We start from the raw sequence: 26,109 nt of genomic DNA on the forward strand, positions 1-26,109 counted from the left end.
TTTAATTACACATTACTGTTTTATCTAGTTCTTGTTAGTTAATGCCTGCCGATAATTTCGGTGTCCTTTTTTCCTGCCTTATTCTACCTGGACCCTAAATCTGAAGACCTTTTCTGAAAGATGGTTGTAAGTGCACTGTGGATGCAATGACATTGTAAGTCAGTTTGAGTCCACTCATTTAGAAAGAGCAAGGATCAAATTATGTGTACCCAGGGGATGCTCAAAAATTCATTACAAGTAGTGGGTTTATAATGCAACACAGGAGATCAAAGAGAAGACCCTCTCTCCATTGCTCCACCCCCCTTAACTAATTGAGTATGCACTTTAATAACTGAACTAAAACCATGTATATTATTCATCCTTGTGTTAAATTCCAATCTAGAATAAAACAGGTATTTTCGTGGTCTCTGCTGCTAAGATTTCTTAATTTGATAGCTTTTTACTTCTCTAGTCTCATTTTCCTATAGTTAAATGTTTATAGTTAAGAGATGAACAATTCCGGTGTTAAACTTAAAATGAGGATGGCATTTAAGGGGCTACATTTAAGTGACTTAAATCCTTACTTATTACCCCTTCCCCCAGCACCGTTCAATTAAAAAGAAACAAACCAGACAAACTGCAGGATAGTCTGATACATTGCCACATGTCAGTGTTAGGCCAAATAGACACATCAAAAGATAACCTAAGTAAATGCTCCATCTGCCTCACCCTTCACATTTAGATATAGGCATAAAGATATGAAGATGTGTATATACAGTGATAAAGCCACATACCCATGGCTAACTTCTTGACACAAGACTAGGGAACAAATATGGCAAAACATTGTTGGATAATATGGCCCACATAATTTTATAGTTTCTTATAATTTAGTGCAGATTACTTTTCTCAGTTATAGGTTAGTCTAAACTCGGTATATTGGAACAATTTATTTATTTTCACTGTGACCCAGAGGAAAAAAATAAGGTAAAATCTTGCATGCCCAGATACCATTTTGCTCACTAGTTTCCATTCTTGACATAAAAACATCATTGATCAGCTGAAGTAGAGTCATACATTCAATTTCACGAGAATTCGAACATTGTATATGTAAGAACCTCTTGGACCCTCACTTGTGTGTCTTTGTAATACAATAGTAGTTAGGTACTACTACTCCTCATTCTTACTCCAGCATCTGGCTTCCCATCATTGATAGAGAGGACATTTAAACCAAGATCTGTATGAATGCTGGTAGTCTCTTCTTTACCAGTCTTTCAACTTGATATCTACTGGCAAATTCAGTATCAGCTTTAGGTCTGGGTCAGCACTTTTTAATAGAGATATAATGTGCGCCACATAGGCAATTTTAATATTCCTAGTAGCTGATTTAACAAAAAAAATAAATGTGGAATTTTAATAATGTATGTTATTTAACCCACTGTATTTAAAATAGAATCATTTTGACATGTCAGTATTCAAAAGCTGCTAATGAGATATCCTACTTTTTTATACTGTGTCTTTGAAGTTTGCTATGTATTTGACATAGTACATCTCAATTCAAACAAGTCACATTTCAAGTACTCTGTAGCCACATATGTCCATATGGCAGCTCAGGCTGCCATATTGGACAACACGGGGTCCAAGGTGTATATGATTTGGGGAAATGCTTAAGCTTATTTCTCTAAGCTTCAGTTTCCTTATCCATGAAATAGAGAATAGCATGAACCCCAGAGTCATTGTTAGAATTAAATGAGATAATATATTTAAAGATTCCCAAAACAATACCTAGTACACAGAAATTGCTCAAAAAATCCTAGCTGTCATTCTTTAATAATGTTGTCATTTATCTTCCTTAAATTTTACTCTTGATGTCAATGTAATTTTAGAAAAAATAAATTTGTAATTGCATTTTAGAATTAATTACTTAGCATAGACAAGGTGAGGCTAAAAAGCAATGAGGTTAAAATAATCCTTGGAAGAACGGTGTTGGTATTCTCTTGAAGTATTTTCCCTATGAAGGACCTTATGGAAAAGGGCATGAGAATGAAAATTTAATTTCAGGTATAGTATAGCACTAATGCATAGCCAAACAATGAATGGAGCTTTTCATTGGATTGCTATTACTTGGAATGTTTCACTTTTAAGAAATAGGAAACTGACCCATACTCCCTTAAGTGTCTATAAGTGTACATACCTACATATACACATACGACCTCTTGTCAAAGCCAAGTGAACCAATTGAAAATGGCTGTAATTGTAAATTCATATGCTTTATTTTCTTAATTTGATTTTGGGTGAGATGATACACACAAAGTAGAGTGATAGGGATACAGGAAATTTTTTCAGTTGACATAGAACTAGAATTTTTTCTGGTTTTGTCATTGCTTTTCTTATCGTTACCCATCCCAGGATCAGCCATGGTCCTGACTTGAAGTTCTTGGAACGTGTTATAAAAGCCTGCCTGCTGTTAGACTAAAGTCCAGAAATCTTCACCATGACCTTCCGCAGCCCAGCTTGCGTTCACCCCTCCCTGCCTGTGCAGTCTCACCTCTTGCAACCTTCCTTTTACTCTACACACAGACCTCAATTCTTGAAAGTATCTTTCTCTGGGCTCTCCTTTGGCCTGTAGAAATCTACCTTTTTGCAGAGTTAATTCCTACCCAGTCTTTCACCCTCATTCTTGCTTAATCCATTTATGCTGGAGGTTGCAAACTTTTTGTGTGAAAAATCAGACCTTGGCAATGACCTTGAGCAGGATATAAATAGCTCCCACAAGCTTAGTGTTCCAATAATGGAACACTAGGCATAGATAAGTTAAAAGATATTTTTCTCACTGAGGGAAGCCTTCTATGTTCTCTCAAGCCAAAGTAACCCCCTTCCTGTCTTCCCTTACTAGACTAACTTTATGCCTCACCTCTTCCCTCAATCACGCATATCCTGTCCTTTTCCTTTTCTTTGAAGCACCCATCTACATTTAATTACTTGTGTGATAATTTGTGGGTAGTCAGCCTTTCTCACAAAACTCTAAGCCCATGTAGCTAGCACAGTTCCTAGCACATAGGAAACAAAACAAAAATGTTGGAAAAAATGAACGTTCAGAAAGAAAAGTATTTGTATTGTCCTTTGGTCTCAGTTTTCCTAAACATTTTGATTTCATAGATGGAGATGATTTTTTAAAGTTTATTTTGCAGATGGAGATGATCGTCTTTCAGTTCGAACTTTCTGTGAGAATACTTCTAGTTGGGGCAGTGTTTAATAGGAACCTCAAAGAATAAGAAGCATGATATATTCCAGATGGAGGAGATGGCACAGGAAATGCATAGAATATGTTTTTTGGATGATTAAATAGAGCAGATTGGCAAAACACAGAATTTATATAGAAGTGTGAGGGGAGGTAAGGTGAAGATTTTTAAAGCTAAATTACTGAAAGTTAAAGACTTTGGACTTGATCCTATAGTCAAGGACCATAATCACAATTGTCATGGGTGGCTTAGTTTTAATAGACTACTCTGTTTTATGACAGGAGGAATCGTCAGAAATGTTGTGATAATCCAGTTTTTATATGAAGTGTGAAGATCCTGAATTAGCATGGTGTCTGTAGTAACAGAAAGGAAAGAAGGGATGCAAGGAATGTTGTAAAGAATGAATTAATCAAACTCAGTGGTAGAAAAAGAGGAAAAGGTCAAAAGTAACCTTGACATTTCGAAATGAATGAATAGGATTATGAAGGAATAGCTGGGGGAGATTATTTGAGTTTTAGAGATGGTAATTATCCAGATAGCCAGCCTAATAAGTAATTAGAACATTTGAATAAAGCCTGAAAGGTCAGGTTATGTATGACTATGAAGACTCAGGCTCATCTGCATAGTTCAGATTGGGAGAGTAGGTGAAACCTACTGGGTATTGTATAGAGACAGAAATGAATGGATATGGCTAAGAATAGAAATGAGAAAAATGAATGAATATAGCCAAGAATAGAACTTGAGGGTTGTAAGATACACAGTGCAGACTTCCTATATTGCAGTAGGTGAGAAGGCGTGGGGTGTTTTAAGATTGGGAAAAAGATGGTTGACTTATACTCCCCAAGGTGAGTAAGTTGTTGTTTTTTAAAGATTATTATTATTCTTTATATATCATTTCAGTGGTCACTTTCAAATGAGCTGGCTGATTGTTTAAACTTTTCCCCTTACTATAAGTAGCTATTAAAGCCTACTCTAAAATAGAAGTATATTGCCAATTGTTACACATAAGATCTTTGGCCCAGGACAGTTTGGTGCTGGAGAGCTGAAATGAGTTTATACATCAAAAGATGTTTGTCCTAAGTAAGTGAAAATTCTGGAGCTCTGCTGCCGTTTTTTCCTCCACAAATACCCGCTTCCCCAGTACCAAAACTTAATTCAAAGCTGGACCTCCCAAGTACAGAACCTAATGGGTCACTTTGTTTTATTTTGTTTTTGTACTGGTGAATTAGTAAGAAAATTTTTAAATAATTAATAAGTATATATTATGAAGAATTGATGACTAAATCCTCAAAGTCAGACATAAATCCAAACAGAATTTGGATATGAAGATAAGGACTGATGGTGAAACTTGTATCTATTTAAATACAAAACTAATATTAAAGAATTCTGAGAACTCTGGCTGTCAAACAAAATATTAGTGTTACAAACACTGACAATATAAAACAAACAGTATAACTAGTAAGTCAGGATTAGAGGAGGAAAATAGTTATGAGTGCCCACTTCATCTTTCATGAGAGGGATTTAGAGGGTCAAAAAACTGAAATTTATTTTGAAAATGACCTGAAGAGTCAATGTTTTTCATGATATTTTTTCTTTTTTTAAAAAAACACTTTATTGAGGTATGATTGACATACAGAAAGCCAGACATATTTAAAGTATACAAATCAGTGAATTTAGAGATAAGCATACACCTGTGAAACCACCACAATCAAAGCTGTAATCCTACCCATCACCTCCAGAAGTTTCTTCCTACTCTATCTATCCATTCACTCGTTCGTTCATTCATTTTTTGTAATAAGAACACTTATCATAAGTTCTGTCTTCTTAGCAAATGTTTAAATATACAGTCTGGTATTGTTAACTAGAAGTACTATTGCTGTATGGATCTCTGGGACTTACTCATCTTGCATAACTGAAACTTCATACAGTGAATCACTTTTTATGGCCCAAAAGTTCTTCCTGAAAAGGAAACTTTTGTTTTGGCTGCTTTGTAAAATTACAGGTTATAGTATATAGTTTTCTTTTTGCCACCCCAGGATTGTCATTTTTAAAGCTCAGTTTGGAGTTGAAGGAGATGATCTCTCTTCTGCTCTAACATTCTGTGGGAACACTTTTGTCTAGCTGGGGTGATGAGGGAAGGGATGAAGTTTAATATGAACCTTAAAGAATCAACAGCCTGTGACTCAAAATTTTGTCTATTTAAGATTTTATGATAATGGTATCAAATCTACAATTATACTAATACTTATTTTTAATGGAGAGAGGGCCAAAATAATTTAAATAATTATTGAACATTAAGGAAGAGGTAGAGAAACTAAGAAAAATGATTCTGGATTTCACAACCAACAGGAAGAGCCAACAAAGTTGGAATCTTTTTATTTGCTAAAGTTTCAGTAGCAGTACACTTGAGGGATTTAATTTCTGTATGTGAACTTTGGGAAATTACATATGGCACAATAAGGTGCATATATTATGCATGTATATGTACATATTTTTAAGCAGGGATTTTTACATAAAATTAAGTACACTGTACTTAAGGGATTTTTTTTTCAGTGATATTTTTTCTTTTCAGTTCTCTCTTAGTCATTGTCTTTAGAACCTTAGCCCCTAGGGAAGGATGTATGCCTTACTCTAGGGTTTTCTTTGCTTCTGTTTTGACTTTTCCCTGTTTTCTGTTTCTCTACATTTATTCCTACCAACTGTTTTCTTATATACTTATATTTTTTCAGGCCTATGGTGTAAAAAGAGTTTTAAATAATTAAATTTTTTTGTAGTAATAAGAGTGTGAATATGAGTAGACTTTCAAACTAGGTAAAACTACGGAGACTGAATAGTTACAAAAGGAAATGTATAGACATAGTGTTTATGTAGGAAATTTATCTTGAAATTTTAATGGTGTGTGGAAATATATATTATATATTGCCATTTCATTTGTTACTTTGACAGTTGTGGTTCCTTTCATTAAAAATTATTCTCAGCCTGACAGAAAAGTTTAGTTTCTTAAACATGCCTTTCTGCATTATGAGATCAAACTCAGCCTTTTAGTAGAATAATATCAATAATAGCAATGCTGTAATTGTAGACATCTGCATTTCAGTTAAGTATGTTAAGTAGAGCATAAATATATTATTAGTAAAGATTAAAGTAATCAAAATAGCCAAAAACAATATTTCAAGATTCTAATACATAATCTAAGATTTTGTCATGGTATGTATTAAATACTAAGTAGATTTAGCTTCGTACTTTTAAATGATTGAAACCTCTTTGGAAATATTGGACCTAGTAGACCAACTCTTTCATCATTTTTTTTTTCCTTGTAAGAAAACTCCAGTAAAATCAAACACCTATGTTAGCCTCATTTTTGATAAATGTCAGTTAAATTGAGGCTCATTGCTATGAAATATGTTTTTTTAAGCATGTGAATCTGAATAAGGTTATTGGGTATCTGAATCATATGTCAGCAGTATATTATATTGAAGTTATGGTTTGGGAGCCCTAATCATTAGTCAACATTGGGTGTCTTTGGAAATTTAATGCATTTAGTTACTTAAAGTTGGAAATGTACTTCTAATCACACCTTGCTGAAAGTATCTCAATAAGCTATTTAAGATAGATTGCAGCTAGTAAACTACACTTTTAAATGATACATTCTTAACCGTAATGCTAAAATGTTTTCACTGGCATACTTGGATAGATGGGGATTTGTTTTTTGTTTTTGTTTTTTTATTTCTGTAATATGTTTAAGATTTTAAAACATACCAAAATTGGTATTTAGGGAAAAATAAGTTGACTTAAAATTCTTATTTTTCAATTGTCATTATCTGTCAAAAAGCTGAATATTGGAAAAAGTTAACAAGTATCTCTCTGTCTATTTCTGTAGATCACTCAGGAGGGGATTTCACATTTTCTTAACCAGGCCCTCAGTAAGAAATACATTTTATATTGTGACTTAGTGCACACATAGGAATAAATACATCTAGCTGAAATCAACATTTCATGAAACAGTAAACTTACCATGTTGCTTGTATTACATTCTCTATTCTTTTCTATTTTATTTCATTGTTCTTAAGTGCTCTTCATGATCCACCAAATTGATTTTATCACACATAGTTTAGAAACTGCTATCCTAGGACATTTTACTCTAAGAAAACTAAATGGAACTCGTTAATATTTTTATCTTCTCTTTCCTGCTTTTCTGGTTTCCAGCAATGCCATGTAAGCTTATGAAAATGAAGTACTTCCCAGTGTGAGTTAGTAAGTACTACCTGTATTACAAAGAAAGATAGCATTTAGTCACTGAACAAAAAGATATAGCATATCTTTTGAGAAAGCATTTATCTGTTGTGCATATCAGAAATGTGAAGATGTATTTCTCATGCAATTTTGTTCATTCTAGTAATACAAGATAACTCTTGCCTTGTGAAAACTTAGAACAGAGAAAGGAAGGTTGTAGTATTATCCAGACTTGAATACATGAGTGCGGGATGATCCATTTCTAGAACTGTTGCTGAGGAGGTTCAGAAAACTCAAAGTAGAGGTCTTTTGCATCTATCCAGGATAACAGTGATTGAGCTTTCCCTGTAAGACAGTAAAATAGATGATGACCATAACTACAAATATCTTAAAATCACTTAGTAAAGTTACCCAAGAGAAACATTGGAAAATCAAACATTTAGGAGTGTTATTTCTAATGCTTTCCTGCCCGTTAAAAATTAATAATTCAAATGTGGAAATCCTACATTATATTAATAATTCAATGCATATTACTAAGTATCTTTACAGCTCTCTCTGTAAATGAAATCTTAGCGTATTTTTCTGTATATTTGGATGGAGAATTTTAAATTCATCTGTCTTTTTTTTTTTTTTCTTTTTTTAAGAGACAGAGTCTTGCTCTGTTGCCCAGGCTGGAGTGCAATGGTGCCATCATAGCTTACTGCAGCCTCTTAATTGCTGAGCTCAAATGACCCTCCTGCCTCAGCCACCTGAATAGTTAGGACTATAGGGCAGGCACCACCACACCCAAGTAATGTTTAAAAAAATTTTCTAGAGATGGGATCTCACCGTTTTGCCCAGGCTGGTCTCAAACTCTTGGCCTCAAGTGATCCAACTGCCTCAACCACCCAAAGCACTGGGATTACAGGCCTGAGCCACTGCCCCTGGTCCTAAATTCATTCATCTTTAGGTTTCCAGTGAACATTATAAATACTAAATATATTATAATTCTCAAATATTTGATTGTATATACTTATCGTCTCATCTATGAAGACAGCGAATGTTAATCTCATTAATGCCAAGCTCCAGCACTTACTAGTTAGTAGGAGCAAGCTGACATTCCTTGCATTTTAATTTCCTCATCTGTAATATGGGTATTATGTAACTCATGACGTCATGAACGTAAAGTGTTTCTTTACATAGTAAACCTAAAATATCAATGATAAAGTGTCACCAACAATCACAAATTGGAATGAAACTCAACCTTTTATCTATTTAGTTCCAGGTGGTTTCTTAGGAATTAGGCTCAGTTGTCTTACTATATTCAAATGAATTATATACCTAGTATAGTATAACATTTGTTTTTCCCATTGCTTTCTCCTCTGTGTTTTAAGTGCTCTAACATTATGTTATAGAACTTACAGCATAGACCTTGAGTGCTTTGTGTCTTTGCCTTTCCCTAGAGAAATAAACATGTTGGCTACAAATGGTGGCAATAAATTTTTATGAGTTAGGAGTAATTGTGATGATTTTTAATACACATATTTTAAATATTAAAACGTGATATCAAAAGCAATCAGCATATAAGTATTTGTTAACACTTCTCTTTTTAAAAAGTTAGTAACAATATTAGACCTCTTTATGAATAATAAATTTTACGCATGGAGTGAAGATAATTTTAATGATCTTTATGGCTAGCTACATATAGTAATGTGTTGGCAGAGCCTTTTAATAAATCAATTTGAGAAGTTTTGTCTTTGTATAAAAGTGATCACTGCCAACATCAAGTAATAACATTTAAGCCACCTCATTTACATAGCATTGCCTTGGGCATTATGCAGAATAAATTGTACAAGATACTATCTTTGTCCTTCTGGTGTGCCAAAATGTCCTATAAATGGGTATATATTTTGCAGTATTGAGTCATACAGAAATATATTTTTTAAGAAAATTTGATTTTTTTTTAATTGCATTTTAGGTTTTGGGGTACATGTGAAGAACATGCAAGATTGTTGCATAGGTACACATATGCAGTGTGATAAGAAAATTTGATTTTTAAGCTTTAAAATATTTTTCCACCAAAAGCATAGCTCTTATTAGGAGACCTTTTTCTAAGGAATTTTTTATTCATTTTAGCTTATGGAAATTCAGAATTTTGTCTATAAGACTAATGACAACAATTATATATTTATATATAATTGCCTTTTTTGTATATGTCTTAGTCTGTTCAGGCTGCTGTAACAAAATTCCTAAGACTGTGTAATTTATAAACCATAGAAATGTATTGCTGACAGTTCTAGGTGCTAGGAAATCCAAAGTCAGGATACCAGCAAAATTTGTGTGTCACAGATGGTGCCTCTTGCTGCATCTTCACATGGTGTAAGGGGCAAAATGATTCCCTCAAATCCCTTTTATAAGGGCATTAATCCCATTCATCATGACCGAATCACTTCTTAAAGTCCCCACCTCTTCATTATATCACATTGGGGATTAAATTTCAACCTAGGAATTTTCGGGAGACAAGCATTCAGACTACACCAGTGTATTTAGTACATTTTTATCCTCCCTATATCTAAAATATAATTTCTTCCCCCCGCAATGATCCACTTATACTCTACTACTTTCTTTTTCTATTTTGTGAACCAACAGTCTAAACAAACTTTGGCAGTCAGTAATGTTGATTGGTAAAGTGAAGGACTGAATTCCTATTTTAAGTAGCAAAATATGTACATATATAAATGAAAGCTAACGAGAGAATGAACTAGACTTAATTTTAGTTATTTTTTAAGAGCAAAAGATGAGAAAATAACTTCTTGATGGTCAATTCCATTTATGCATAATACCAATAAACAAAACTTTTTTACAATGGTCTAGCATTAAGGTACTATAATGTTTGCATAAACCCTGTGTCTGTTCTTGCTCTCAAATGGCCAACTAGTTATGGAGTGCTGTTACCTTTATTAAAGAAGGATGTAAACAGAGCATTATCTCAATAGATGCAGCTGTTGGGTGTGGGCTTAGTTGGGGGAATGCTGTGATCCACCAGCAGCATTTGTCCTGAGACAGGCAGCCAGGATGCTATGTGCTTACTTACCATCCTTGGTGAACAAATCAGTACCTTAATTATGGTAGGATGCCTCCCAGAAGTGTATACATTTTAAAAGGCTACTCTTGATGACAGAAAATGTTTATTCCTAAGGCCACCTTCAGCACATCATTTGGTTTTATTGAAGGCAATACTTGTACATTTATGGAAGGAAGGAAATGTATTCCGTTGCTTGCATCAGCATATCCTACTAAGTAATGAGTCCTGAAGCTTTTCTTTATAGGCCACAGTGAGTGGCTTTTTAACAATCACGTGTCTATTTTCCTTTGAATAAGTACCACTGCTTCAATCTATTCCCTTTTCTCCAAAGGTGACTGTGTGTCTCTTTTATCTGGGAGAGTTCAGGTCTATGCGTGTTGTTCTTTACATTTATTTACAGTACCTCTTTCCATCTCAAACATATCTCAGTGTGGGCAGTAAATTTTATGATCCCTATAGACTGTTACCTCAAATTCTCTCTTTTTTTTTTTTTTTAATCATGACAGTTCAAATCCCATTTGTGCATGTATTTTTGCGATACCTTGTTTAAATAAACAGTATCTTTCTTTGACCTGGCCAGCATCCTTTATTATTGCTTCTGTTAATTTGGGTAAGCAAATCCTCATAAACTGGAAATATTGCTTAATTTTGAAAGATGACGTCTTTTTTACTAAATGTTCTTGATTAAAGATGGCAGCAGATTCTTTGACACAACTCCCATTGAGAAGTAGGATGTTTCCTCTTTCTTTGAGTCTGTGCTGACCTGTTACTGCGTTGATCAGTACAGTATGGTGGAAGTGATACTAAACCAATTTGGGGCCTAATCTCTGAGAAGGCTAACAGAAGCCACCTTGGTTTCGTGAAGCCCTGAGCTACCACATAGGAAGCCCAGCTATGCTGCTGGAAAATTCACAGAGAGGCCTGGAGGCTAGATTGAAAGGTGGAGGGAGCTCCCTTCCAGCCATTCCTCCCAACATGCCAGGTCTCAGGTGATACCATCTTTGACTCTCCAGTCCAGCCCTGCCCACTATAACTAAAGACCTCTGAGTGACCCCAGTCAATATGATGTAGAGCAGAAGAACCGCCCAGCTGAGTTCTGCCCAAATTCTTGACCCAGGGCATCATGTAATATAGTAAAATGGTTATTTTAAGCTTCTAAGTTTTGGGATAGCTTTATGCAGCAGTAGTTATCTGGAACAATAACACATTTTTAGATAAACATGTTATTTTAGAAATTATTTTGGTAAGAGTACCGTTGATACTTTGGGTTTCCTTGTGAAGATCTTAAAAAAATATTTATTGAAGATGATTGAATAAACTCTTAAAATGTGGCAAATTTATGGAGCACCTACCAATTGCCCTTGCAATTGATCTGCCCGATGTCATTTGACCACTCCCACCCATGCATGCCTAACTATACTTTGAAGATCACATTTAATTTTATTAAGAATATAGTATATTATGGCTTACTTTCAGCAGAAAATCCAAATGTATGTATGTATGTGCCCTTTGTAACTGTTTTTACTTATAGTCTGTATTGTCTCCTCCCCCTTCACTCTACTCACAGGGTGTATTGTTTATAAAAGTAATTGATTATACCATTTAATTTCTGTTAACAAAGAGTCCATTATTTGGTGGTGCTCTGCTTCAATTTTGATATCCAGCTCTGACACAGAAAATAGCTAGTAAATACTTGTTGAATTTATAAGATTCCTGCATTCTGTATTTTGACAGTTTCCCTCCAGCCCCCAGATCTCTGGACACCCCTTGTGCATCAAATCAATTTAAGTCTTTCAGTGTCTAATGCAAGGCATGATAAAGAAAAATAATAAAGCATTTTAGATAGCGTACATCCAAAAATACATTTTTAGCCTTGTGGCCATGGACATGTTTGCATTGATTTCATGACATTTTTGTTACTCTAGACACTAAGGACTACATGAAAAAACTGTCAGATTTGAAAACCATCACTTCATTATCTCATTCTACTTTATGTGTCTATAAGTGTCAAGAACTCATTCCAGCACTGGGGGATACAGCTGCATATAAAACATTCATGGCCTTTGCCTTCCTCAGGTCCCAGATGTAACTTCAAAGGTAGCACAGCTGGCTTCAGGCAAAAACAAGACTTTAGCGTACAACTCCTTATACTACTCAGAGTTGCTGGTTATTTTCTTTTTTTATTATCACACTTTGTCTTAACTAGGCCTTCAGAGCCGTGTTTCACAGCTAGTGACTTGACTTAGCAGTATTTACAGCAGGAAGATGAATAGAGTAAAGAAAGCTACTTCTGTTTGGAAAAGAACGTATTAGACATTACAGGGAAAGGTATCCTGTTTTTCTCAAATCTTTTCTACAAGATTTAATGCTTTTCAGACCAGATGATTAGTTTTGGCCATCCTTGGCCAGAGGAATGGAAGCCAGAGATAGGAGATAAAACACTAAATAACAGTTTTTATACATTTTTGCAGTTATATCACCACAAGATTCTATATCACCATTAAGGTTCTAGAACTGCCTTACAGACGATTTGAGAAAGGAGAAAAGGATAATTCTCATTCCTGTTGTATTTTACAGTGTCCATAGTACCTGATTAATTCACATAAACGGCTTAGTGTGGTGTCTTTTTTTTTTTTGAGACGGAGTTTCGCTCTTGTTACCCAGGCTGGAGTGCAATGGCGTGATCTCAGCTCACCGCAACCTCTGCCTCCTGGGCTCAGGCAATTCTCCTGCCTCAGCCTCCCAAGTAGCTGGGATTACAGGCACGCACCACCATGCCCAGCTGATTTTTTATATTTTTAGTAGAGACGGGGTTTCACCATGTTGACCAGGATGGTCTCGATCCCTTGACCTCGTGATCCACCCGCCTTGGTCTCCCAAAGTGCTGGGATTACAGGCGTGAGTCACTGCGCCCCGCCCTAGTGTGGTGTCTTAACACACACTCAGCCCCCTGCAGATGCTAGCTGTTAGTAAAGTCATCACTATCATCTTCCTTAACATAATGCCTAAGTATCAATATTAATATTTCTGTTTCACAAATAAGGAACCTGAGGCTCAGAAAGCTCATGACATATCCAAGGAGGCAGAGCTGGGACTTATTTCTAAGTCCTCTAGTCTAGATCCAGCTCGCTTTCTCTCTCCCTTGTGGTACACTTCATCTTAATTTTCACCAGTGACCAAATTGCGGTTGGCATGGACTGTTAATCTAGAAATGATTTACCCAAAAAAAACCCAGGTTCACTCACTTGATCAGTAACAAAGAACTCCCCATGGGAATGTAGGTTTTGATCAATATGAGTTTTATTACTTGGTGCTAGTAAGTAGGACACTGGGCGGATTCTCCAAGGCAGTGCCTCCCTAAGGAAAAGTGACAGGAGGGTTTTATGGGGCAATGGAGAGGGGAGAAGGGTGCAACCTTGAATATAAGGAGGGATCCCAGATGCACAGATGCAGTGAGCCATCATGCCAGCACATAGGTCTCATGTTATGGTAATGAAACTGTAGCCCCTCCCACAGTGAGGACTGTAGCATGGTAAGTTGCAGGGGTCTTTCAGGAGATAGTTTAGACCAACAAGGTGACCACATTTCACTCAGGCTGCAGGGCAGGAGGCTGTATAAGAGGCTGATTGCTCAAGTTGATGAAATTCTTGTAAACCCTGGAAACCCTCCTTGTCTGCTTAGATAGTCCTTTAGTCATTGTAGATCCACTACATAGTTTTATAGGATAGTGGTTGGGGAATGACTGAAAAAGCAGTGTTTTAAGATCATTATTACGGAAGTAGCATAGGAGAGAGTAGAAGGGTGGAAAATTGGAGGTGAGACCAGTTAGGAGACTGTTGCAGTGTCTCAGGTATGAGTTATTTTGGAAATGAAAGGGTTTTTGTAGTGGGAGTAAAAATGATGGGACAGATTTCCTCATATCCAGTAATTCCTGCTCTGTCCATCCCTGTAATCACTACTGGACTAGAACTGTTGTTGCAGCCTCTCATTATACCTGATCATGCAAAAAGACTATTGGACACTCTGTTGCTTACCATCCACTCTCTCTTTCCCTGCCCCACAGTAAATTCTTATAACTATCTGTTTCTGACTTCTTCCATTTCAGTGTTGGCTTGAACTCTGACAAAATGTAACTCATCATTCTCCACTGGCTGCTGTTGAGGACCATAACCTCTGACAACAATGATAGTTTTCAGCTCTTTTCTTCATTGTGCATTTGTTTTATTGTTTTTTTTCCATGTCACATGTTATTTCTCCTGGTTCAGGTGAAAAGACCTTTTTAATAGGCATCACCAGTCAATCTCATGCCAGTTGAACCAACCAGTTACAACATGCCATGAATAATGAATGTGCTCCTCTTCCTCTTCTGAGTTGTTTATTGCTGGGGAGAAGAAATGCTAATTCTGTTGGTCTCATCACCTGAGTTTTCTAGAAAGCTGTATTACAGAGATCCTGTGTTTTGGGTCTTTTAAATTTAGTATTATGTGTACTGAGTGATTTAGAAATGAGAAATATTCTAAGGTCTTATTACAACAATAGAAAAATCTCCCAGGATAAATACTCTTCTGTTCATAACTTAAAAGTTCCTAAAAATCTTAGCTCTTCATAGCTCTGAAGCATCTTTATTTAAATCTTCTTCATTCAGAGGTAGCTTTAAAAAAGTAGTCGTAATTGAACTTTGTGTACTAAATTTTCATTCATCAACATTTTGCCAAATATTCTAAAAATGAAGGAGTGCAAAAAGATATACACTATAATTTAATCCAGATGTAAATTTAGGTAGCAGTTCAAATAACTTGCCTATTCCTGAGTAATTGACTCAATTTAATCTTTTCAAGTACAATAGTCAGGCCTGTTTTTTAACGCACAGGTTTCAGATTTCAGTTCTCACTAAAGATGAAATGGATGTTGTGTATCTGAATGCCTTTTCACCTTTGATAGATGAAAGCTATGTGATCTCCATTTATTTGCCCAAGCTTGAGTTTTCCTTACTGTTTAAATTATGTAAAAAGCATGCTTCGTTGACAGATTTTTAAATGATATATTTTTGATGAAAATCTACATTCTAGCTACACATTCAAGTATCAAATATAGATCAACAGCAACTTTCCTCCAACTTATTTTGGATGACTTGGATATTAAGTTTTAAAAAATAAAAATCAATTGGTTTATTCAGATAGGTTTTTTGCATTTGGTTTCTAAATGATAAGGTTTGGGGCTTCTAGTTGCAAACACTTCCTCACAAATAACACATTACTGGCACTTTATAATGGAGAATCTCCATTTCTAATAAAAAGCCAGATTAAATGTAGTTATTATTATATTCCTTTTCCTTAACATGGATTTTTTGAGGTATTCTGACATCTTGATATGCCCAAAGAACATTGTGGTCAGTTGGATGCAATATATAGATCTAATAGTGAAGAAAATATTTAGAATTATTGTTTTATTTCTAATAACATGTTGTATTTCAGTGTTAATATTCGTTAATGATTTCGGTCTTTAGCCAGTTTTGGATATAAATTAAGCAGTATTGCATTATACAGAAGCTTAAAATTGGTTAGTGATATTGTGCTGAGTAATAAACTCACTGATCAACTTAATGATACGCCTTACGTGATGTAAACACATAACCAACATGCATGTACATGCAATTTGTCTTGAAGGTTATTTTACTTTTCCTGTTTTAATGAGGAAATTGTTTATTATCTTACTGATTTTTCTTTAATTGAGGTATAACTTTTATGCAATAAAGTGCACAAATTGTAGGTATACAGCAGCAATGTGTACACCATGTAACCAAATCCCAGATGAAGATGAACAGACATTTCAGGCAACAAAGCAGGCTGCCTCATGTTCTATTTCAGCCACTTTCCTACTCAGAGACCACCATAAATGAGTCGTGCCTAGTATTGAACCTCTGGCTTCCATCATTCAGCATCCTCTGTGGGATTCATCCGTGTTGCTGCATGGAGCAGTAGTTAATTCTCTTTAATTGAGGTGCAAGATGCCCCTTGCATGAATATACCAGGATTTCATTATTTGTTCTGTTGATGGGGCATCTGGATGGTTTCTAGGTAGGGGTTATTCTGAATGATGCTACTAAGAACATTCTAGTATATATCTTTTGATGAATATGTGTATACTTTCTCTTGGTGTAGTATTATTGGATCATAAGTACATTTGTTCAGTACTAATGTATACTACCAACTGATTTTTCAAAGTAGTTATAATCAACTGGTTATTCTTGTAATTAGCAAGAGTTACAATTATTCCACTTCCTGAGTAACATTTGATCATGTCAGTCATTTTAATTTTAGCCAATCTGATAGGATTCTAGGAATCTCATTGTGATTTTCGTCTTTGTTTTCTTGGTACATAATGGTGTGGAGTACCTTTTCATATGCTTTCTGGCCATTTGGGTATTTTCTTTGGAGAAATACCCAGTCAGGTCTTTTGCCCATTTTAAGCATTGGATTATCTTTTTTCATAGTTTGTAGAAATTCTTTATACATTCTAGATACAAGTTCTTTATTAGATGTATGTATTGCACATACTTTTCCCCAATCTTTGACTTACATTTTCACTCACCTAGTGTCTTTTAATGAGCATAAATTAGTAATTTAATGAACTCAAATTTTAAAAATCTTTTTATGGTTAGTTCCTTTTTATGTCCTGTTTAATGTATCTTTCTTTACCTCAAGGTTCTGAAGATCCATTTTGCATATTTACTTCTAGAAGTATTATTACCTGACTTCAGTTGTGTGATCCATCTCTAATTAGTTTGTATGGGTGGTGTGAGATAGGGGGTAAAGGGATTTGTTTGTTTTGTTTTGCAGATGGCTGTTCAGTTAACCCAGCATCATTTATATAGAGGACCATTTCCCCAGTGAACTGTAGGTGTACCTTTGTCATAAGTCAGGCAAATCTGTCTGTGTGAGTCTGTTTCTGGGCTCTCTATTCTGTCCTATTTTTGCATTTCTCCCTTCTTATGCCTAAACCACAGTCTTAATTTTTGTAGCTTCATAGTAAGTATTGATATCTGGTGTCTAATCCTCCAGCTTTGTTCTTCAGATTTGCTTTGGCTCTTCTAGGTATTCTGCATTTCTGTAGAATCCTTTACATTTTCAAAAATCAGTCACACACACACCCCTCCCCCCGTACCTTCTGGCATTTTGATTGGGATTGCATAGAATCCATAAGTCAGTTTGTGGAGAAATTATGTGTTAATAATATTGTATCTTCCAGTCAGTAAATATCATATATCTTTCATTTTATTTATTATTTTTATATTTCTGTAAGCACTGTTTTGTAATTTTTGTTGTAAAGGTCTTTTACATCTTTGACTAGGTTATTTTTAGTATTTGCAGTTATTTGGTGCTACTGTAAATGGTTTGTTTTAAATGATTTTCTAATTGTTTTCTAATTCTAATATGTTTGAATTCTATGTGTAGATTAACCTGGTATCCATAACCCTTACATTTTAAAACTCTTTATAAGTTATGTTTATAGTTTTTGTTTGGTCTTTTTTTCTTTGCCTTTTGCACTGTCTGGGAACTTAATTGTACTTAAAGCTTCGTTTTTTGTACTTAAATATTCCTTTAATCATTTTGATTATAAAGCATAAATTACATATGTAATTTTTAAATTAGCCTTTTTAAATTACAGATTCACATACAGTTTTATGAAATGATCAATTCCATGTACTCTTTACCCGGTTTTCCCCAGTGGAGTAACATCTTGCAAAACTGTAGTACAGTATAACAAACAAAATATTGACCTTGATACAGAACATTTCCATTACTACAGGATCTCCCATGTTGCCTTATAGTCACACTTACTTCTCTCCTTCCCTCCATTCCCCTTCCTCATCCTTAGTCCCTGTCAACCACTGGTCTGTTCTCTTTTCTATAATTTTGCCACTTCAAGAATGTTATATCAAGTGAAATCATACAGTATGTAACCTGTTGGTATTGGCCGTTTTCACTCAGCCAAATTCCCTGGAGATCCATCCAAGGTGTGGTGTGTATCATAGGTCATTCCTTATTATTGCTGAGTAGTAGTACTGATATAGATTAACTGCAGTTTGTTTAACCATTTACTTGAAGAAGGACATCATCGTTTCTGATTTTTACCCATAAACATTTGTGTACAGATTTTTATGTGACCATAAGTCTTCTTCTGGGTTAAATGCCCAAGGGTGTAGTTTTTCACTCATGATAATTACATGGTTAATTTTATGCTGCCATACACTTCTCTAAAGTAGCTAATTTTACATTCCAGCAGCAATGTATCTGGGTTCTTTGCATCCTCACCAGCATTTTGGTGTTGTCACTATTTTTTATTTTAGCCATTATAATAATAGCAAATGATGTTTACATCTTTTCAAGTGTTTATTTGCCATCTACATCCTCTTCATTGAAATGTCTATTCATGGCTTTTGTCAATTTTCTAATTGGATAGTTTGTTTTTACTATTGAGTTTTGAGAGATCTTTATATTTTCTAAATACTAGTCTTTTGTCAGATAGATGTTTTGAAGTTTCTCCAAGTCTGTAGTTTGTCCTTTTATCCTCTCAAGTGTTTCACAGAGCAAAAATTTTAATTTTAATGAACTCTAATTTGGTTAGTGTTTACATGGTATATCTTTTTCTATCCTTTTACTTTTAACTTATTTATTGTGTTTAAAGTGGATTTCCTCTTGATAACATATATATAGGTCTTTTTTTATAAATTCAGTCTGAAACTCTCTATTCATGTGTTTAAACTTACATTTAATGTGATTGCTAATATGCTACAATTAGGCCCACCATTTTACTGCTTGTTTTCTATTTTTTCACTTGCTTTTTTTCTTTTCTCTTCCCCCTCTTCTGCCTTCTTTTGGATTATGTATAATTTGTTGCATTCCACTTTATCTGTTGTCCTTTATATTTTTTAAAATGGTTGTTCTAAGTATTACAATATAAATACCTAGCCTTTCACAGTCTACTTAGAGTTTGTATTGTACTACTTAGGGTAAAATGTAAAGAGCTTACAACCATGTAGGTCTCTGCTTTCTAGAGTTTTTGTATATGTTACATCTACTGTATCAAAACCCCCAAAAGGACCATGTTATAATTTTTTGTATGTTTATACATATTGTGAAGAACTTGAGGAAAAAATAATCTTATATTTACATAAAATAATCTTATATTTATATAATCTTATATTTACATAGTATTTACTATTTCTGTTTTTCTTTCCTCATTCCTAAAATTGCAAGATTGCTTTGATACCATTTTCCTTCAGCCCAAGGAATTTTCTGTAGTATTTCTTTTACAATAGATTTGCTAGTGATAAATTTTCTTAGCTTTCCTTCACTGGAGAATATTATTTTCCTTTAGTTGTGAAGGATATTTTGCTGATACAGTATTCTGTGTTGACAGGGTTTGTTGTTTTTTTCATTTAGTTTTGTAAAGATTATTCTACTATCGTCTGGCATCTGTGGTTTCTGATGAGAAATTTTCAGTCATTTTGTTTGTTCTCCTATATGTAATGCATTTGTTTTCTTAGGCCGCTTTCAAGAATTTATCTTTATCTCTAGTTTTAAATGATTTGATTATACTGTACCTTAACATAGTTCTGTTATTTATTTTTTCTTTTCTTTTTCTCAGTTTTTTAAATTGTATTTTATGTTTTGGGGTACATGTGAAGAACATGCAAGATGGTTGCATAGGTACACACATGCAGTATGATGTGCTGCCTTCCTCCCCATTACCTATATCTGGCATTTCTCCCCATGCTATCTCTCCCCAACTCCCCACCCTGTGCTGTCCCTTCCCTATTTCCCCCCTACAGACCCCAGTGTGTGATGCTCCCCTCCCTGTGTCCATGTGTTCTCATTGTTCAACACCCACCTATAAGTGAGAACATACAGTGTTTGATTTTCTGTTCTTGTGTCAGTTTGCTGAGAATGATGGTTTCCAGGGTCATCCATGTCCCTACAAAGGACATGAATTCATCGTTTTGATGGCTGCATAGTATTCCATGGTGTATATGTGCCACATTTGCCCTGTCCAGTCTATCATTAATGGGCATTTGGGTTGGTTCCAGGTCTTTGCTATTGTAAACAGTGCTGCAGTGAACATTCATGTGCATGTGTCCTTATGGTAGAATGATTTATAATCCTTTGGATATATACCCAGTAATGGGATTGCTGGGTCAAATGGAATTTCTATTTCTAGGTCCTTGAAGAATGGCCACACTGTCTTCCACAATGGTTGAACTAATTTACACTCCCACCAGCAGTGTAAAAGCGTTCCTATTTCTCCACATCCTCTCCAGCATCTGTTGTCTCCAGATTTTTTAATGATCACTATTCTAACTGGCGTGAGGTGGTATCTCAATGTAGTTTTGATTTGCATTTCTCTAATGACCAGTGATGATGAGCATTTTTTCATATGTTTGTTGCCCTCATGTATGTCTTCTTTTGTAAAGTGTCTGTTTATGTCCTTTGCCCACTTTTGAATGGGTTTGTTTTTTTCTTGTAAATCTGTTTTAGTTCTTTGTAGATTCAGGATATCAGCCCTTTGTCAGATGGGTAGATTGCAAAAATTTTTTCCCATTCTGTTGGTTGCCGATTCACTCTAATGACTGTTTCTTTTGCTGTGCAGAAGCTGTCGAGTTTGATTAGGTCCCATTTGTCTATTTTGGCTTTCGTTGTCAATACTTTTGGTGTTTTGGTCATGAAGTCCTTGCCTACACCTACATACTGAATGGTTTTGCCTAGATTTTCTTCTAGGGTTTTTATGGTATTAGGTCTTATGTTTAAGTCTTTAATCCATCTGGAGTTAATTTTAGTGTAAGGTGTCAGGAAGGGGTCCAGTTTCTGCTTTCTGCACATGGCTATCCAGTTTTCCCAACGCCATTTATTAAGCAGGGACTCCTTTTCCCCTTGTTTTTGTCAGGTTTGTCAAAGATTGGTTGGTTATAGATGTGTGGTGTTGCCTCCAAGGTCTCTGTTCCATTGGTCTGTATCTCTGTTTTGCTACTAGTACCATGCTGTTTTGATTACTGTAGCTTTGTAGTATAGTTTGAAGTCCAGTAGTGTGATGCCTCCTGCTTTGTTTTTTTTGCTTAGAATTGACATGGCTATGCAGGCTCTCTTTTGGTTCCATATGAAGTTTAAGGTGGTTTTTCCCAGTTCTGTGAAGAAGGTCATTGGTAGCTTGATTTTTTTCAATCTTTTTTCTTCAAATTAGATCATTTCTGTTGATCTATTTTTAAGTTCACTGATTCTTCTGTCATGTACAATCTTCTTATGCATTGAATATTTTATCTCAGATATTATAATTTTCAGTTCTAAAATTTTCATGTGGTTCTTTTTTATTATACTTTAAGAGCATTTTATTTTTCTGTTCATTTCTAGAGTGTTTACCTGTACCTCATAGAGCATGGATATAATTGCTTCTTTAAAGTCTGATAATTTCAGCATCTAGGTCATATGACTTCTATTGATAGTTTTTACCCTTGAGAATTAGTTTTTCTGGGTCTTTGCATGTTTGGTAATTTTATATTGTGTTGGGTATTTTTAGTATTATGTTGCTCAGTCTCTGGGTCCTATTACAATCCTCTGGAAAATGTAGATTTCTTTTTTCCTTGTAGCTGATAGCCAACACACTGAGGTTCAAACTACAAACCTTCTCCTTGTTTGGAAGATGATTCTAATGTCAGTCCAATTTTCAAAGCCTTTACCTATGCTGTCTTGTGCATATATACCACTCAGTGGCAAGTCTGAAACATGGGTAGTGGTTTAAATTTTAGTTCAGTTCTTTAACCTTTGTTACACTGCCTTGAGTCTTCCCACTCATACACAGTTCATATTAGCTAATGTTGATTCATACACAGAATTAGGGAATATTTTTCTCTAGCTTTCTCCTCTCTGGAAGGATATCTGGGATTCCTCCTGTACTTTTTAGACCGCAAGAGCCCGTTTTTGGTCTAGCCAGAAACATGATGTTTCAAAGTTTTAGCTTTCTGCACTGCCAAACGGTTCTTGCAATTGGGGTCATCTTTCTGGTAAAATGGGAAGAGAAAAAGAGAAGGAAATACACTAGGGATTTCTCCTACCCTCTCTGGGACTTATGGCGCTCTTTTCCCAGTTTCTCTAGTCAGACAGATTTCTAATGAAGTTTTAGCTACTGGCACTGCCTACTGCCCCAGCTCTGCTATCACTCACTCTAGGTGAGCTGTGAAATAAGAAGGAAAAAAACAAGTGAGGGTTTTCAGCCCACACTCATACTTAAGCTTGGAGGGCCCCCTTTACTCTGATCTTCTGGTTAAAGACTGTCTCCCAGAGTTCAGTTGTCTGTGTGCACCACTGAGTGCCCACCCTCAGCTCAAGGACACAAGAAAAAAGAAGGGAAAACCAGGAAGCTCACTTGCATGTAGGTCTCTTTCTTCAGGTGTTGGTTCTCTTTCCCAAACTGCCTTTTTTCTCTTTAGTAGAGAGTTCTTTGGTAATCGTTTTTTTTGTATTTTGTCCTGAGTTTTTTTCTGTAATCAGCAGGAGATAGGGACTTTAATGGGCTTATGCTATCCTGGCCACAATAGAAGTCCTCAAGTGCTTTTTTAATAAAACATTTAAAATGGCTGTAAGTTGCATTTCCATCATCAATTGGTCCATCACAATCAAAGTATTAGGAATCTGTTCTGATATATCAACACTCAGTTTCTATGAAAGCAGATTATTTTATTGATTGAGCTATTCCTAATAGCTTTGAATATCTTCTTGGTATCATTACTCTCCCTACTTTTTACATTATATTTACACATTTCTCTGTTCATCTTCAATATGCATTCTGAAACCAAGAGAATATCAGAACAAAGGACTGTGGTTTTCTTTCATTATTCAAGCCAAATTACCAGTAATGTCCTTTTAAGATGAAATATTTAGTTGCTTCAAAACAAGTCAGGTTGGAGAAAGAGGGCAGCCTTATTTAGCTCATGTTTTTATCATTACAAGCAATATTGATGTTTCATGCTAGCAAGCTGTGGTAGAAGCCTTAGAGTCCTAACCAAAACAGTTCTCTTTCTTCAAAACTCCCATAACACGTTATTAAAACTCCCATAACACTTTATTAAAAGATTAAAAATATCAATCCTGAGGATAGGGAAACGGGTACTCTCAAGCACTATTGGTTTCAGTATAAATTTCTGGATGTTCACTGAAACTGTGTGTGTGTCTGAGTTTACACGGCAATTTGATGAACTAACCTAGGAACATGATTTTTCTCGCTCAAAGGGTATACAAAAGATATTATAGGTATAAACACATATGTAAAATATATATTATGTAATATATACATTCTTCACACCCTTTGAGACGGAAATCACACTTCTAGGTATAGTTCATCAGATTGCTGTTTATGTTAGCTAAAAATGGAGGTGGGGGCCTTCATATGCACTAATGGAGGACAGATAATTAAATTATGATATAGATTCTATAAAATGGAATACTACCCAGCCATTAATATGATTCATATTATTTATTAAAATGGAAAGCTCTATAATATTAAGTGGAAATTGAGGCTACTAAATATAATTGGTATAATCTTTTGTAAAAGTTTGTAGCTATACTTATATTGAGATGTATATACATAGAAAAATAATTTGGAAGGATAGACATCAAATTAGTTAAAAAAAAATGGGGTTTTCTGTTTTCTATTAAGTATTGCCAGGCATTTTTTTTTTTAAATCATGACTTACTTAATTTGAACAAGAGTAGAAGGGACCTATATTTATTTTGGGGAAAAGATTTCTACATTCTAAAGGGTAAAAGAACTAGAATCTACGAGAAGAACGGGCAGGGTGTTACAGATCACAGTTCTTTATGTACAGGTAAACTTTTAAACTGACTTTTAAACACATTTAACAGAACTGACAGAACAAAATGGGTTGCCTTTAGGTATGAGTTCCACATCACTAAAAATGTTCAGACATAAGCTACAAAGCCATTTGGTAAGTTTATCATGGAAGTAATAGAAGCATCAGTTTTTTTGACGTTTTGCATTGGTACTCTCTTGGTAGATGATTTTAACATTGGGTAAAAAGTTGAACAAGGGGACTTAGAAAAGCGTTTCTGATTCTTACGTCTGAATTCGAAGAGAATTATATTTCAACCTGCTTATCACTAAGAAGATAACCATGTTAAAATTCACATGACGTATGACCTTTTTTTAATATGCTACAGTGCAGCAGCCTCAAAAGTAAAGTTACAGACAGTAGTGGTATCTGTCTACAGTTTATCATTGGTGAATACATGAAGGGAAGAAAGAATTGAGTCTGGACTTGCCACATAAGGAACCATAAACCATACACATAGAATATTGTTTGGGGTTACAAAGTAGTAGATGAGGCCAGTGATTCCTAAACCCTGCTGAACTTCAGAATCCATCTTCAGAGCTTATAGATACAGACATATTACATATTTTAATAGACTCTTGGGTCCTGATCCCACAGATTTAGATTAACTAGCTCTGGAATAGGGCCCAGAAATCATTACCTTTAAAAAAAATTCTCAAGTTGTTTTGATGGTCAGCCAAGTTCAGACACCACCAGAATAAAATACATATACATATACATACACACATATCAGGACAGTTACAAGAAAGGAAAATAAACTTGATAAACACATCGAATGCTTTTGAATTATTGATATTTTACAAAGCTGTGTCACTGAGAAGGCCATTAACATTCTACAGCTAACTGAAGCTACAGCCAGTATTTCTGATGTTTCATTAATCCATTAAGCAGAGCTGCTTAAAAGAACTAGTTTAATTTATTTATACATTTATAATCATGTTCATGAATACAGTCAACAACATGGAAATTCTTGTCAATAAAAAAGTGTTTGTCCACACTCTATACACAGAAATAAAATTATTGAGCTGCATCAGTCACTGTCTGACCTGGTCATGCCCTTAAAGGAAATTTGAAGGAAGATATGATGAAGTTGGTAAGACATCTGCTGACATTTAAGATGTAGGCAAGATGGCATCTTCCTCATGATCAGGTTAACAATAACACATACATTGAAAGTTTTAGCATTTTGCATCTTTAGCTTTGTGTCCAAATGATGTGAATATAAAAGGAGGAAAATGAAGGCAACCCACAAAACTGATAATGAAATTAGAACATGTAAGTCATTGTCATCACTCGCTAACAAAGTGCTTCATCTTCCTAAGTAATAGAGTCAGCCCTCTTAAGTTATTCTCTCTTAAGTGCCAGATTTGTCTTCTGAGGCCACTTTTGGCACCCAAATTCCTGAAGTCTAGCCTCAAATGAACATTTCTTCCAGTGCCAGAGTCCTGCAGGAGGCTGTAGAGATGGATCCCACAGCTGGTCCCTGCACCAACAGGCATGCACTTGCTGGCTCAGGCATGGTCTTGGGCATGTCCTGCTGAGAATGCCCTTTCCCTAGAACCTGCATGGTACGGAGCAGCCTCCCTGAGACCCTTCCCATCTTTGTTCATATGCCACTTTCCCAATGAGGCCTGTGATCATCTTATTTGAAATTGTGACACCTGTGTTCCACACCCACCGCCTGATCCTCACTT

The 26,109-nt window shown here is 35.2% G+C and overlaps 1 protein-coding gene across 1 annotated transcript in view; it reads left to right on the forward strand.

Annotated features, from left to right (window-relative positions):
• RAP2A (RAP2A, member of RAS oncogene family) overlaps positions 1-26,109 on the forward strand; it is a 35,596-nt gene that overhangs the window by 1,360 nt on the left and 8,127 nt on the right. The window lies entirely within an intron of this gene.

The sequence above is a fragment of the Sapajus apella genome, unplaced genomic scaffold (assembly GCF_009761245.1).
Source record: "Sapajus apella isolate SASKATOON/1434 unplaced genomic scaffold, GSC_monkey_1.0 scaffold9, whole genome shotgun sequence".
Taxonomy (NCBI): Eukaryota; Metazoa; Chordata; class Mammalia; order Primates; family Cebidae; genus Sapajus; species Sapajus apella.